The 15,079-nt window shown below is 45.6% G+C and overlaps 1 protein-coding gene and 1 long non-coding RNA gene across 2 annotated transcripts in view; one reads left to right on the forward strand and one right to left on the reverse strand.

Moving 5' to 3' along the window:
- CHN2 (chimerin 2) overlaps window positions 1–15,079 on the reverse strand; it is a 301,731-nt gene that overhangs the window by 229,051 nt on the left and 57,601 nt on the right. The window lies entirely within an intron of this gene.
- LOC121028552 (uncharacterized) lies at window positions 1,827–9,025 on the forward strand. The gene is made up of 2 exons (XR_005789299.1): window positions 1,827–7,000; window positions 7,244–9,025. It is a non-coding gene; the product is annotated as an uncharacterized LOC121028552 (long non-coding RNA).

The raw sequence follows: 15,079 nt of genomic DNA on the forward strand, positions 1-15,079 counted from the left end.
TGCAAAAGTAGCCACTCTTTGTTTCTCCTTTACAAATGGTATTTCTTAACCTCACATTCCACTGTTGGCCTGGACAGAGACAACCTGATTTACTACCAAGCTTGAACACTCCCCACGTTTGACCTGGTTATGCTCAGGTTCCCAGGCAGGATTCCCCTAAGTGGCTCTTCAGAGGCATCCAGCCAGTGGGACACCCGGCCCAGAGGGCATCTGAGAGATGGAAAGGGACCTGGAACATTTCTGAATGGCAAAATGGCTTCATCTTTAAAGCAGGCTCTGGAATCATGAGGTCTATGTTACAATGAGCTGCCGAAAGGTAACCTGTTTATTCATCATGGCCAGAAGCACACAACCAGGGGGCTTTTCACCAGATACACGTGACCACCAGTGCCTTGAACTTGGGTGCTTGCTATTTGAAGCACGCAGGGGCCCGCCACAGCCAAATTTAATGTACTCGGTATGTGGCGACGAGGAAGACGACCCAAGGAGTGTTGTTGGAGAAGCATCTCTGAAGCCGTTTTACCCATCTCCTTCCCTGCCACTCCCCTGCCCGCTTCCCTGCCTCTCACCTCCTCCACCCCACCTCGATTGCAATCATTTCCATTCAGCAAGGTTTTTCGATGCTGGAAATGGTCTCACTGTAACCGTCTTCTAATCTTTTATGAAGCTTATCAAGATCATGTGTTTCCAAATCTCTTGTACTCTGAACATCAAAAGCCCATTAACTAATGAATTATATGTTTTTAAGGATTAGCTGTACCTAAAATATTAGAAAATCACTATTCCTTTCACACACAAAAAACGACATCTTTTCCTGGTGGTCATATGTTCTCTTTCTTCCTTCCTCTCTTACTCTCTCCTCTCTTTCTAGAGACCTTGTCATTCCCTCTCTCTGCTCAGTGATCACATTAGCACTCCATGCCCATTGGCCTACGGTGCAAACAGGAGAAGCTGATAAAATTCAGCAATCGATAAAATATTAAGCCGTTTGAAAAGTCTCAAAACTGGAAACGAAGGGGCGCCTGGGTGGCTCAGTCGGTTGAGCATCCGACTTCGGCTCAGGTCATGATCTCACAGTTCATGAGTTCAAGCCCCACGTCGGGCTCTGTGCTGGCAGCTCGGAGCCTGGAGCCTGCTTCCGATTCTGTGTCTCCCTCCCTCTGCCCCTTCCCCACTCATTCTCTGTCTCTCTCTGTCTCTCAAAGATGAATAACTGTTAAAAATAAAATAAAATAAAATAAAAAATTGGAAATGAAGAATGTAGCCCCTTCATTTCGAAAGCAGCTTAAAGGGCAGTGGGAAGGGCTTTTCTAGAAGACCATGATGGATTCGGAACCCAGTGCCGACGTGAACTGAAGCAATGAGGAACAACCAGCAAGGTTACCATGAGGATTAAATAAAAATAATGCCTGCAAAGCATTTGCCTCAATGCCTCGCACATGAAAAGTGCTCGGCAAATGATAGCTATCGTTATTATCAGGAAGTATTTACAACTGAGGACATAATTCAAAAGAGGAAGAGAATTAGAAAAACAGACACCATACATACCAGAGATTGTTTGTTAATCCATCTGTGTGTTCTATTTAAATTGGCCTGACAGTGGACAAAGCGCTTACATTAACTTTTCCGATCCCCGGAACAAACCTGTGAAAGTCGGTAGAACAGGTGATATTATCCCACTTGATAAACCAGGACAAGACAGAGGGCCTGAAAGCTCTTTTTTTTTCTTTTAAATGTTTATTCATTTTTGAGAGAGAGAGAGTGCAAACACGACCAGAGGAGGGGCAGAGAGAGAGGGAGACACAAAGTCCCAAGCAGGCTGCCGACGTTGGGCCCAAACCCATGAACTGTGAGATCATGGCCTGAGCCAAAGTCTGACGCTTAACTGATTGAGCCACCCGGGCACCTCAGGGCCAGAAAGCTCTTGAGATGGTTTTGGTGTATGGCTTAACCGTCATTAAGTGGAGCAAGGTGGACCAGAACAGGAGCCACATGGCCCAAGGCCATGAAAGGGAGCTGTGTTCTCCATTTGGCTGAAATCCTCAGTCTTTCTAATTTATGGTCCTGCCTCACCTTAAGAACCAGTCTCTAAAGGATTTAAGATTTAAATGCCAAAGTCAATGCAATAAAAAGCTAACCCCCCGATTATCCAACTGTGGTTCAGTTGAATGACTCAAGGTGTTTCCTCCCACCTACCAGGCAGGAGTTACAGGCACCCTTCCCTACCCTATCCTTCCCTTCCCAGAGCAGTGCACCCCGTGTTCGGGATCGGGGACCCTGCACATGGTTATAGGAGGAAAGCCATGCAAGTGCAGGGACTTGACTCCCAGCAGCCCAGCTGCTGTGTTGCCTTCTGTGGCCACAGCCCCAATTTAGCACAGAGGATTACAGGCTGGCAGCTGTGAATTATGCAAGCCAGATTGACTCCCCGTGGCATTCCACATCTGGAGAAGCCTTCCTTGGGAATCGGTACAGACGCATCCAGGCATTCTCGCTGCTATTATGATCTTCAAAGCTACCTAGAGAATATTCTCTTTCAAATGCAAAGATTAAGAGAAGTCGAAAATGCATGGCATAGTTATTAATTTTAATTAAAAAAAAAAAAAACCACTCTATAGCCAATGCTGGTATCCAAAAAGACACTATTTTTTTTAATGGCATGAAATACAAAAGACATAAAAAGCACCATTGAAAATGCTGCTACACTATCAAATAATTTATACTTCCTCCCATGTTATCTAAAAATAAATGACACTTTTGAGGCAATCACATACATTAAATATGGGCAATTTGTTTCCCAAACCTTAATTCCAGGGTTTTAAATAGGCAAATGAAATAAAGAAGATAATCGGGATGACTTCTGTCCCATAACATGCGTAGGAGAAATAGGCGGGGTGCAGGGAAGAAAAAGGTTTTAGCACAAAATATTCAGCCATCTCAATGGAAAAGAACCTTCCACAACACACATCAATAGATCGGGCTGCCTCTGCTTGCCCTGCCCAACTGGGGACTTTGCTATAAAATCTGATTACTGTTATCAGCAGGATGCTGATTTGGCTGTCCTGCTTCAAGGAGAGTCATCCAAATTACAGATCAGCCAAAACACAGGCTGGGTGGTGCTGGCAGATGTAGACAGAATGCTCTGGAGTCTCTCCTTATCCTAAGGTAGGGAGAAGATTCTGCGGCCTGACTCAACACAAACTGTTCATACAGGTGACAAATACCAGACTCCCGGAACGGGAACATGCTGACCTCCCACATCGTGGAAAACTAGAGAAAATTCAAAAGGGGGCCGGTGCTTGGTTCTGGGTGCTAGGATGCACACCCCACGAGTTCCTCCCTGGAGAGAAGCAGTTTGCTTTTTGCATCCTTTTGTTAAAGGACCTTTGGGAAATGTGTATTTAGTACCTAATGTGCAGAAGGTCCTGGGCTGTCCCCTCAGAGATATGGAGAAGCATATCCCAGTGACATGCCTGCCAGGGAGACACACAGAAGAGGTCAGAAGGCACTTGGTGAGAAATGCCAAAGGCCTACAAAGTTCTAAGTGCTCCTGGAGCTGCAGGGGGAGTTGGGGCTTGAGCCAGGTGGGAAAGCATCAAGGAAAAGGAGGCGTTTGACCCACATTGAGTTCTTCCCTTAAGAGAGGAGCAGAGCCTCAAGTAGAACATGACTTTAGTTAGCTTCTCCCAGTAAACGGAGAGAAGGGCCAATATAGTCGACTGGCCGTTTTGCAAAAGATGATCGTGCAGCCCCAGGCTGGGTGTGAGGGATGTCACTGCTAGAAGAGGTGGAGGCTTCAGGAAGGGGTTCTGGTTCTTGCTGTTGACTATGTAGGAAGGGACGGAAGGAAGGGAACCGGAGGGCAGCATTCATAACCAGCCTATCACTCACACCGAAGATGTGCCACAGTGGGAACTCTTGGGGAGTAAACCCGGGCTCAAAAATGCTACTCCACTCTTTCTGGCTGGGTGGCCCTGGCTAAATTACAGTCCTCTGTCCCCAAACCTCAATTCCCTGGACTGTGAAATGGGGCAGTGCCTGTCACAGTAGGGAGCTCATTAGCATGAAATAATGCATGTATATCCTGGAATACAGTATCTTGCGTACAAATGGTCAATAAATGCTACATCTCACCTGACTCTTCTCACATCATCTTGCCACGCACTGGAATAAAGACTGGGATCACCAGCCATGGATTTTTCTGGAAAATGCTTAATTTCACAATTCTTATCTTGTTGGTACATATGACAGGCAATATGGCCAACCTGAGACTTAGCAGATGCATTCTTTCCATTCATAGGTAATAATAGCGCCTATTTAGTATCTTATTGGATCATCCATTCTCTAGACATTTTTGATGCGGGGGGTGGTAGGACAGAGAGGAGGTGAGAGAGGAGAACTTAGGAAAAAAGGAACTATGTCCCCCTCTGGTGTGTGCTCAGTGAGTAAGCCCTGCCAATGGCCCAGTTTCCTAGGAAACTCTGCTTGGAGACCTCATACAAGAAACGTATCGGCAGTTTGCTTTGTAGAAGACACACACAACTGGCAGTCATTTTGACAATGTGTCACAAGGCCAACGGCGTGCAGAGTACCTGAATCAAACAAATTTTTGAGGTGAATATTCACTCAGGTGGCAGTCAATTTGTTGTTGTTTTTTTTTACATTTAAAACACTCTATTCAGTTGACTCAAAACGTAAGACTTTTCTTTCTCATCATACTCATCCACCATGGCAAAGGGTGTCATTGTACTTAGTCTAGTTGGCATCAATATTCTTTACTCACTATTGAGCTCTTGCTCAATGCCCAGGCTGCAAGACTCTCCTCCCTGCATGCTCGAGAGAGGCCCTGGGCTCCTGCTCTCCTGGACCCGGACAGACGCCCCTCATCTCATTTCCCTCGAGAAGACTCCTCCAAGCTGCAGCAAAATCCTTTGGATTCAGGGAGTGACAAGGCAGGTACATCTACCCTAATCACAGAAGCTTTTTATTTAATCATCTCGTCTTTGTTCTAGAAGTCCCTATTGCCTACCCACATCTCCTAAACAGTTTACACAAAGCTCTGTTAGTTAATTAACAGCCTGCCTAGCCCCACAGCCAAGATCCTTAAGGAGGCGGAAGTAATGCTCAGAACAGACCAAGGTTTTGAGAGGTTTTATGACAGTGAGTTTGGTCAGTCTAGTCGAGAAGAGCAAATGAGAGTTGTGCTCTCTCCTCTGGTATCAGAGTATAAATGCACCTGCTGCCTCCCTGTCCCTGGATGAAAACAGGTGGTTTCTTAAGCATAGTGTTCCCTCTCACCTGTGTCCCAGTGACTTCACGGCTTCTCTAATTCTTGCTCTCTTTTGTCAAGATGGAATCTCAGTTAGGTTCTGAGACACCTTTTTGTAAGAGCAGTATTATCCTGCGAATCCTTGCATGATATCTTGACGAAGAGCCCCTCCTTGATAAACTTTCTCTGAAACCATCAGTGGATGAAAAGCAGAACAACCGACTTCAGTCAGAAACCTTAAGACTCAAAAACTCACAGAGTGGGATGAACACTAACATGTGCTATGATGTAAGGCTGAGTGGACATCAAGGGCTCAAAGAGCACAGCTTCCCGAGGGAGGAGGGTAAGGAAGCCAGGCGGGAGACAAGGGTGCCCAGAGGAAGCAAGTCAGGAGGCAATTCGGAGCCTTCAGAAAACTGGAAGCTCAGTAAATGGGTGAATGCTGTGTGGAGTCAGGGGACGCTGAAGGAGTAAGGGCTATGTCATGGACTATGCAGGAAAAATAGGCATGGCACCTCCGGAGAAGGGAGGGGGTGCAAAGAGCTGAGACGGAAGGGGAGGGTCTTTGAGGTTCTCAAGGGAGAGTCTGTTTCAGGGTATGGTTTGTGACTTCAGCAATATACAGCCAACACTCGGGAAATGTTTGCTGAGTCAGAAAGCCCTAAAACTCGGAGTGATGAGGACAGAAAAGCTCTGGGCTCTGTCCTAAGCGCTTTACGTGTACTAGCTCATTTAATTCTCTGAGGTTGGTACCAATATGGCAGGTGAGGAAACTGAGGCATAAGCAGGTAAACTAACTCGAGGGGGATCACGCTGGTAATTGACAGTGGCATCTGGATTAAAAGCCAGGCATTCGGGCTGCAGATTCTGTGAATTCAACCACAACAGCACACAAACCACAGGGAATAGAGTCCTCTGGGTAATTTCTCGATCACTTTTTGAAAATATACCCACCCCAACTCCCCAACTGAAAGTATCTGTAGGAATTATGCTAGTGCTTAAATTATAGCTTACTAAATATGTGAGTTTTCAATTTTTTTTTTTTTTTTTTGTCTAGGAAATACACATGGGGAAAGAAGGAAAATTATGGTCTGGTTACCACGAACTGAATTAGGCAGAGAGAGGGTTTTTTGCTGTCTTTTTGTCTGCTTGTGGAATTCTCTATAACAGGTACTTTCCACTCTCATGATTTCACTCTGACTGAGAGAAATAGATTTGGTATCATTTCTCAATTGATTGAATTTTTGCTGAGAAACAAGACATTTTTTAAAAGGCCAATGACTTATCCCATCTACCTCTAGTTGTTTTCCTGGGAAGTCAATGGTCTTGTCCATTTTCAATGTTTTCAATTATTTTTAAAATTTTTGGTTAACTAGACATACCGTAAGCTGTACCATTTTAACCATTTTTAAGTGCACAGTTCAGTAGCATTAAGCACATTCATACTCTTGTGCAGCCATTACCACCATCCGTTTCCCAAACTCTTTCCATTTGTCAAAACTAAAAACTGTACCTTCCTGTTAGTAAGGAAGTTTCCCTTTAATAGACAAAATTAAAAGAAATAATTAGGCAAAGAAGAAAGGGGTTAGTTTGCTGAATGAAGTCAACCCAAAGAAAACAATTATATTCAATCTCTTCTCTATAGGACAGGTTTAAAAACAAAACAAAAAAGCCAGATCTTTGTCACTGAAATTGACAGCTTAATCTTCATATAATTCAATTCTCTTTAAGGTGGTATAACTTATCGGGGCGCCTGGGTGGCGCAGTCGGTTAAGCGTCCGACTTCAGCCAGGTCACGATCTCACGGTCCGTGAGTTCGAGCCCCGCGTCAGGCTCTGGGCTGATGGCTCAGAGCCTGGAGCCTGTTTCCGATTCTGTGTCTCCCTCTCTCTCTGCCCCTCCCCCGTTCATGCTCTGTCTCTCTCTGTCCCAAAAATAAATAAACGTTGAAAAAAAATTTTTTTTTAAAAAAAGGTGGTGTAACTTATTGTAGCCTAGTAAAGAGAAAGTAGTTTAAAGTATTAACCATGTGGGTTATCTTTGTGACTGACGCACAGCAGGGCTAACATTCTCTTCGAAAGGCATTACCCCGCTGGACCCCACGCCCCAGATTCCGATTCAATTGATTACCAGTATCTCTTGAAGCTTCCCTGAAGAGCCTCATGTGCAACCATGGAGGAATCCTAAAGTTTAAAGCAGTGATATGGGCTGAATACCAATTTGAAGCCATGGAGTAAATATGCATAAATCAGCCTTCTGGTTTCTCTTTATTCGGAGACCACTTTGAGAACGTGATGACGTTTTGGATCATACCCTAGAAATGCATGTCTACTCACACATGCTCACCAAATTCATATCCCTTTGCAGGGGCCTTTGGTCCACTAGAAGCCCACCTTTACCTGCTGAGTGTGGAATAAGCAGAGACAGCAGCCAAGGAGGAAACCCTGGAGAACACCAACAAAGAATGAGCCAGCTGAGCAACCCAGGAGACTGGACGCTGCAGCCAGAGAGGTGGGAGGAGAGCCAACTGAAGGCAAGAAACGGGAGAATTTTTAAGAGAAAAGGGTAGTGCGGACTCAGATGCGATGAACTGGCCCAACAATGGCATTGGAGATGGTTAAGAGGAGACAGCAGGACCTATGAAACCATCAAGCATGCTCTGTTGGAAGACAGGCTGGAGGGCAGATACCATAGATGTACAGAGGTGAGTAGGACAGAGAGGCCACTGGAAGCAGCCATTGGGATTAAACTGCAAAGAGGTATAGATGTCAAAGGAGTCTCAGGACAGTGGTGGGTGCAGGGCCAGAACGCTGAGGGCAGGAATGAGGAGATGGGGTTTAGACATGATAAGTGCTCATGTGAACAGCTACTGGACCTCCTTCTCCAGATCCCATCTGCCTTCCTTCCCACGCTTGCCTGTCTGCCTCTATTTCCTGGTTTTGCCTGAGGCACACTCGACTCCCTGACCTCCAGACTCCAAAATATCTAGCCATCTCTCTCCCTAACCCCACACCTTCATCCAGTTGCCTGGTTCTCATGAATTCTACATCTGGTTGCTCTCAATACTTTCCCTAATGTCCACATCCTACCCCTTTCTCCCTTGCGCAAGCTTCATCCACCCATGACTCTGTTTTAACTCCACACCACTTCCAATGTGTTTTTTATCTTCTGTTACTCTTAGAGATGGGCCATCTGAAGTTCTTCAGGTCAGATTCTATTTTCCAAAAATGGCCTACAACAATATTTCCCATCCCACATGATCTCCTACAATGTGGTAGTGACGCTCTCCCTCCCCTGAATCTGGATAGAGTGTGAACCAGGGAGGGCAGAGAGAGAGGGAGACACAGAATCCAAAGCAGCTTCCAGGCTCTGAGTTGTCAGCACAGAGCCCGACGTCGGGCTCGAAGTCCTGAACCATGAGATCTTGACCCAAGCTAAGTCAGACGCCCAACCGACTGAGCCACCCAGGCACCCCTAAATTTGCTTCCTGTTAAAATCATTCCATTAGATGAGCTCTATGAGCATTTATTTTAGCACATATTTAAGCTAATGTGTCCTGCTCTAACAATGTGTAGTTCAAAGTTAAGTAAGTGAGCTCTCATTCTAGTTAAAACAAGACTTTGCGGGACTCAAATTTAAAACAAAGTCCTATGTTCTGAGGAATAATGTTTTGAGGGAAAAAAAGCCACCATAAATTTGGGTAGGTACTCTGGAAAATGTGTATAAAGTAGAGGAATGATTCTGTGGTCTTTTTTTTTTAAGTTTATTTATTTTAAGAAAGAGAGAGAGCATGAGCAGGGGAGAGACAGAAAGAGAGGGAGACAGAGAGAATCTCAAGCAGGCTCTGCACTGTCAGTGCGGAGTCCGATATGAGGCTTGAACTCCCTAATGGCGAGATCATGATCTGAGCTGAAATCAAGAGTTGGGGGCTTACCCAACTGTTACCCACGCACCCCTCTTGTGGTCCTTTAGAAAGACAGAGCTCAGGGTGGTAAGGACGATCTCCAGGTTATAAGAGGGAAAATCTGAATATAGGGCCTGGCTGAGAGGAAACCATAGTACTCCAGGGGAGATTTAATGATGATGCTTATAACTGCTCTTAGTACATTTAGAAATGATGTGAATACTACTAGCAAAGGTAGAAGTGACAAGAGTTACGGAGGCAGTGAATATACTGTGAACATCAGCTCTACAGTGTGAGGGACCTGAGTTCAAACCTAAGCCTGTCATTAAGTAGGCTGTGTGACCTTGAGCAAGTTACGAAACCTCTCTGTGCTTCAGTTTCCTTCGTAAGAGAGGTGTTGGAAGAATAAGATCACATAGAAGAAAAGTAAAAAGCCAGCTGATTAGAGTGTTCCTAAAGACACTTCCTCAAGGACATCTATGTCCGTTATGGTTGGTAACTGATTGGATGCGGGGGTTGGGAGTGAGGAATCATTATATCCTAAATAATAATAATAATAATAATAATAATAATAATTTCCTCTTAGAACAGGTCATTCCAGACATCTGCCTTAAAAAAAAAATCATGTCCTAACCTTTTTTCCCCACAGTTTCAAAAAGTACATTAGAAGAAAATAGAATACAATTGCAAGGTGGTTAATTAATTGGGGATTATTTCTAAATGACATTCTTAAAAAGCTGTAAATTACATTTGATGAGAGGAACAAAGGATCTATTTCCTCCCTGCCTCTGCTACTGGGAGAAACCACCACGTACATCAGTCATTAAATAAAACAAATCTGGTGTCCAAAATTATCAGGCTGGAAAATCACACCGCTGAATAAAATGTTCACCTGAAACCCAAACTCTAAACTCTCGAAGGCCAAGGGCAATAAGAGGGGTGCACTGAGATGCGAAACCAGAAAATGGATAAACTTCTTATAAGGAAACCTGGTTCACAGAGCAAAATCGAGGACTGCAGGATGGGAGCCTGGGTGCTGATCCCACACGGTGGTCATGCCTTCTCCAGGCTTCCCTTCCTTGCTCCAAAGTGCCCTCCTTCGTGGCAGAAAGAGTTTTCTAAAGCATAGCTCTGCTATCCCTCCCTGGATGGTTACTCGGCCCCGCAAATTCAAGCACGAAAATCCTGCCAAGGAAGGGAAGCAACACTGATCACACTTTCCACTTTATAAAAGAAAGAATTCCAGGGGCGCCTGGGTGGCGCAGTCGGTTAAGCGTCTGACTTCAGCCAGGTCACGATCTCGTGGTCTGTGAGTTCGAGCCCCGCGTCGGGCTCTGGGCTGATGGCTCAGAGCCTGGAGCCTGTTTCCGATTCTGTGTCTCCCTCTCTCTCTGCTCCTCCCCCGTTCATGCTCTGTCTCTCTCTGTCCCAAAAATAAATAAACGTTGAAAAAAAAAATTAAAAAAAAAAAAAGAAAGAATTCCATAAAATAAAGTACTTGATGGTACTCGGGAGACAGCACACAATACTCGCTCTTCTGTCCCTTGTTTTGCACTTGTGTATGTCCTATAGATCTCTCCATATTCATATGTGGACATCGTTCTCTATCGTTTTCTCTCTTTCATTCTCTCTTTCATTCTCTCTCTCTCTCTCTCTCTCTCTCTCCCTCCCTCCCTCCCTCCCGCTAGGTGATACTCTACTGTGTGCATATCACAGTCTATTCAACTAGCTCCCCATTGCTGGATGCTTGGTTGCTCCCAACCTTTTAGGATTACAGCACCACCCAGGCAAAGAGCCGATGCAGGTGTGGCTTCATTGGGCGGCCGGAAGTACGGTTGCACTGGCATTTCCACCAGATAATGCCAAGGTCCCCTTTGCAGAGGCTGCCCAGCCTCCTACCCTCCGGAGTAAAATAAAATTCTGATTTCCATTCTGAAGGTTTTGCTCATTTTCATGTTTTCCTTCTGTGTTATTGTGTGGGTCCTTTGAAAACAGACATATTTATAGAGGGGCTGATCAGAGACTATATCGTCACTACTAAGGCAAAAAAGATCAAAACGCTTCATTTCACTGCTTGGAAGGATCAAATCGGTAGTACAGACAGCAAGTGTGAGACTGTATAGGAGCTGGACGTTCTCGGCAGACGCATCGGACTTAGAAGATTTTATGGAAGAAAAGGGACTTGACGAGGCCCTTGAAGAAAGCAGAGGTGCTAGGTAAGCAGAGGAAAACCTTCAGGTTCGCAAGCAGAAATATACATAAAGTGCACAGGGAAGGCTGGGCAAGTGGACTGCAGCAAGGTAATTGAGGACAGATCCTAGACGTGTAACCGGGTCATGAATGCGGAGAACCTTACATTCCATGGGGCAAAGTTTGGTCATTCTGATTTAGGATTTCTGATTTAGGCTGTAGGATGGGTGGACTGTCCATCTTGGTTTGCCCAGGGCCGTCCTGGTTGGTGTCTGTTGTCTTATTATCTCTATCACGTTCAAGAATCCCAGTTTAGATGCTAAAAGTATATAACGAGTCATCCTGCCAATAGAGGCCACCAAAAAATCTGTGGATGAGAGAGAAAGATGACGAAAGAAATATTTCAGCCAAATAAACGTGAGTACCAAACACACAGACCGGAAGAAGGGACAGAGACTGGAGGAGGCAGCCGACCAGGACGTCACCGGGCAGGGTAGCAGGAATGCGGAACCAGGAGGAAGGACGGTAGGCCTGACTAGTTTGAAACAAAGCTATCTGCTTAACCTCTCTGGAGCTGCCATTTCCTCATTTGTAAACTGAAGATATTGGATGAGTCGCAAAAGGGCCCTTTCAGTTCTAACACTCCAGGGTCGAGGAGATTCTCGCTCCGGTCTAGGTGCAGGGACATGTGGACGAGTGGAAAAACAAGATGAAGGGATGGTGAAGGGCAGGGAACAGTCAGCATAGCTGAGCACGAGTGACAAGTACAGGAGAGTTAATGCCTTACTGCCACTGATGGATGAAAGGCACGCAGACGCCTGAGCTGAACTGTGACCCAGTCCGTGAGGCTAGCTTTACACGTGCTGTGTTTGAGATGACCAGCAGGCCACTGAGGTGGCTACTTAAAGACACCTGTAAGAGGTGTCCTGTAAGGTGTCCTGTAAGAGGACACCGTGATGTAACCAAGCCAAATGGAAACGAGGGTCGGGCTGCTTGTTCTCTTGTTTGCCAGATTTCTGGCGACTGGCCTCGGTGAGGGGAGGTGTTACTCACTCATGGTGCTCAGGTCTGACGCAAAGACCAGAGGTGAATAAATGAAGAGTGGGAGCCTGAGCTTCAGGCCAGATAGTCCGGGAAAGAAGGGTAGGTTCTCAATGGCAAGATGAGTTGACAGTCCCAGCCACTGTCAAAAACTCTGAAGGAAATGGACTGCTTCTATTCAGAATGTATTTAAGGTAAAGCCATGCCTATATCTGGATGGCTTTTGAGTCTTAGCAAGTACTCTATTCCTTCAGGTTTGCTTCCCCAATGACAAAAGGGATGTGCAGCCACAACTCCTTACCATTAAAGAGTCTTTGGTTAATGGAGGGTCCTACAGGTAGATTTAGGTCCACAGGATGTCTGTTTCTCCTCATAGGCAATAAGATTGGCTCCTAGACTATCTAAGTTCCCTTACCCTAGATCTCATGCGTCCAGGTCTCAAAAGATCATTGAAGATCATCCTTACTAGCCAAGCCTGATGCAGCTATAAATTATGTCGAACAGAAAATGGGCTTTTAAATAATTCCTTGAACAAATGCTCCATGAGCACCAGCTTCTTAACAGAAGATATTGGGGAATGAAAAGATTTTCCCCCTAGGCTTCCACTACCCAGTGATGAGATCAGAAGCAGATAATTAAATCACCCGGGGGCATGTTGCTCTACATAAATTCAAAACCACAAGGTAAGAGTTAAAATATTGCAATTGTGTTCAAGCTGAAAGAATGGGAAATGGCTTTTTTCCCCTCCTTGCGAACGTTCATGCGCAAACTTTTCCTTCTTAAAAAAGAACGTTTTCAACTGAAAAAGAAACACTAAAATCATGTGCGAATGAGTCATGAAACTCCACATTTATTAAAGTGTTCCCACATGATCACGAGCTTCTGTAATTCTGAAATAGGATGACAAGTCGCCTGGGGCTTGAGGATGTGTCTCATTCACTCACTCAGCAGATACCTGACACATCCATGACGCTGAAGTCAAGTGAACATTTCTGATATGGCAGCTTCTCTGTGTCTAGAACTGACGGTAACCCAATGGTTTCATGCTCACTGTAACAGCGCACTGAGATGTTAACAGGAAGTGACCAAAGAAGAGGAAAGAAAGAAAAAACGGGGCATCTTTTACAAGCCCCACTGCTCTGTCTGAGAAATGTCCACTCCAGCTGTCAGGGACTTAAATACCAAAGGAAAGGTAAATTGGATTAGGTGCATTTGGAAGAGAGTTCCAGTAAGATGCTTGGTAACTTCTGATTACATTTAATGGCATTACACAGAATCTGCTTCTAGAAAATGGGGTTTGCATACCGCAAGTTGCATTTATAGATCTTGTCCTTACAGGAGGTATACCTGAGTGCAGGGCCTAGATGCATGCCGCTTGCAAAGAAAGAAAGGATGTCGGGAAATCAGTCAAATCCTCCACGAGGCCTACGAAAAAGAGTACGCAAAAGGGGTAGGGGTGGAGTGGGGATAAATCAGGACTGGGTTTGGGGTTTTTGTTTTTCTATAAAAGATCCTTTCTGAACTTGAATCATCCAGCTTGTCATATTGACTGTCTACAAGATCAATTCTTTTTTTTTTTAAGCGTATTTATTTATTTTTAGACAGAGAGAGAGAGAGAGAGAGAGAGAGAGAAAAGGAGGGGCAGAGGGAGAGAGAGAATCCTAATCAGGCTCTGTGCTATCAGTGCAGAGCCCAACATGGGTCTCAGTCTCCCGGACTGTTGAAATCATGACCTGAGCCAAAGTCAAGATTCAGACACTTAACCCACTGAGCCACCCAGGGGCCCCTACAAGATCAGTTCTAACTAACTGCTCAGGCTGTCCCACTGCCTGTATCACACAGTCTACAAAACACGACTGACACCGAGAAAAAGACGAAAAGGAAGGAAGGAAAAGCACACCTCCAATCAAGTTTCTAGGTTTTTCTCGAAAAATCATTCGGCTTCTTTCTTCTGACCTCATGCCTGGGAGTTCCTAACAAAAAGTTCTTTAGTGTGGAGGCCACTGCTTCTCCTCCTTGCCTCCTGATCTTTCCTGCCACGGACCATGTTTTAGGATGAGCTGGAAGGTCATACAGGCCAGGGCACGGGAACAGCATCGCATAGCTACCACATGAGCCCCTCCCTTGTCATCCCTGCTTTGTTGGGCTGGATGGGGCTGGTCGGGCAGCGAGGCGAGCTTGCTGGCCCTACCTGGACCCAAAGCTCTGTGTGCAGCTGGGACAGGGCCCAGGTGAAGGGAAATGCAGAAACTGTCTCCCTCTGCACCCCATCCACACAGGCACGCCCAGGGACATCTACTTCCACCTCTCCCTGACTCTCTTCAGCCCCCCATTAGCAACCCACTGTCTGGTCCTGGGTGCCTGTTCTGTAGGCTCCTGGTGTATGTGGACCTGAACTCCTCACTGCGTCCCTCTGGTCTTCCAATGCCTCCTGCACATGGCCTCACCCCTCTGTGACCTGCGGGCTGTCTTGGCGCAACTACATGCAGCTGCTTAGAACGACATCCGTGCTAGACGTTGCGCATTAGCTAGCTAAGCACCCTGTCCAATCGCCTTTTAGCAAAGCTGCCTGGACTACAGAGGCTGAGAGGCTAAAAACTACATTTCCCAGTCTCTCTTGCAGCTACGGGTCTACATGTGACATAGACTCTGATAAGCAGACACATTCACGTGAG

This window comes from Herpailurus yagouaroundi, unplaced genomic scaffold, assembly GCF_014898765.1.
Source record: "Herpailurus yagouaroundi ecotype Mexico unplaced genomic scaffold, PumYag 100, whole genome shotgun sequence".
Taxonomy (NCBI): domain Eukaryota; kingdom Metazoa; phylum Chordata; class Mammalia; order Carnivora; family Felidae; genus Herpailurus; species Herpailurus yagouaroundi.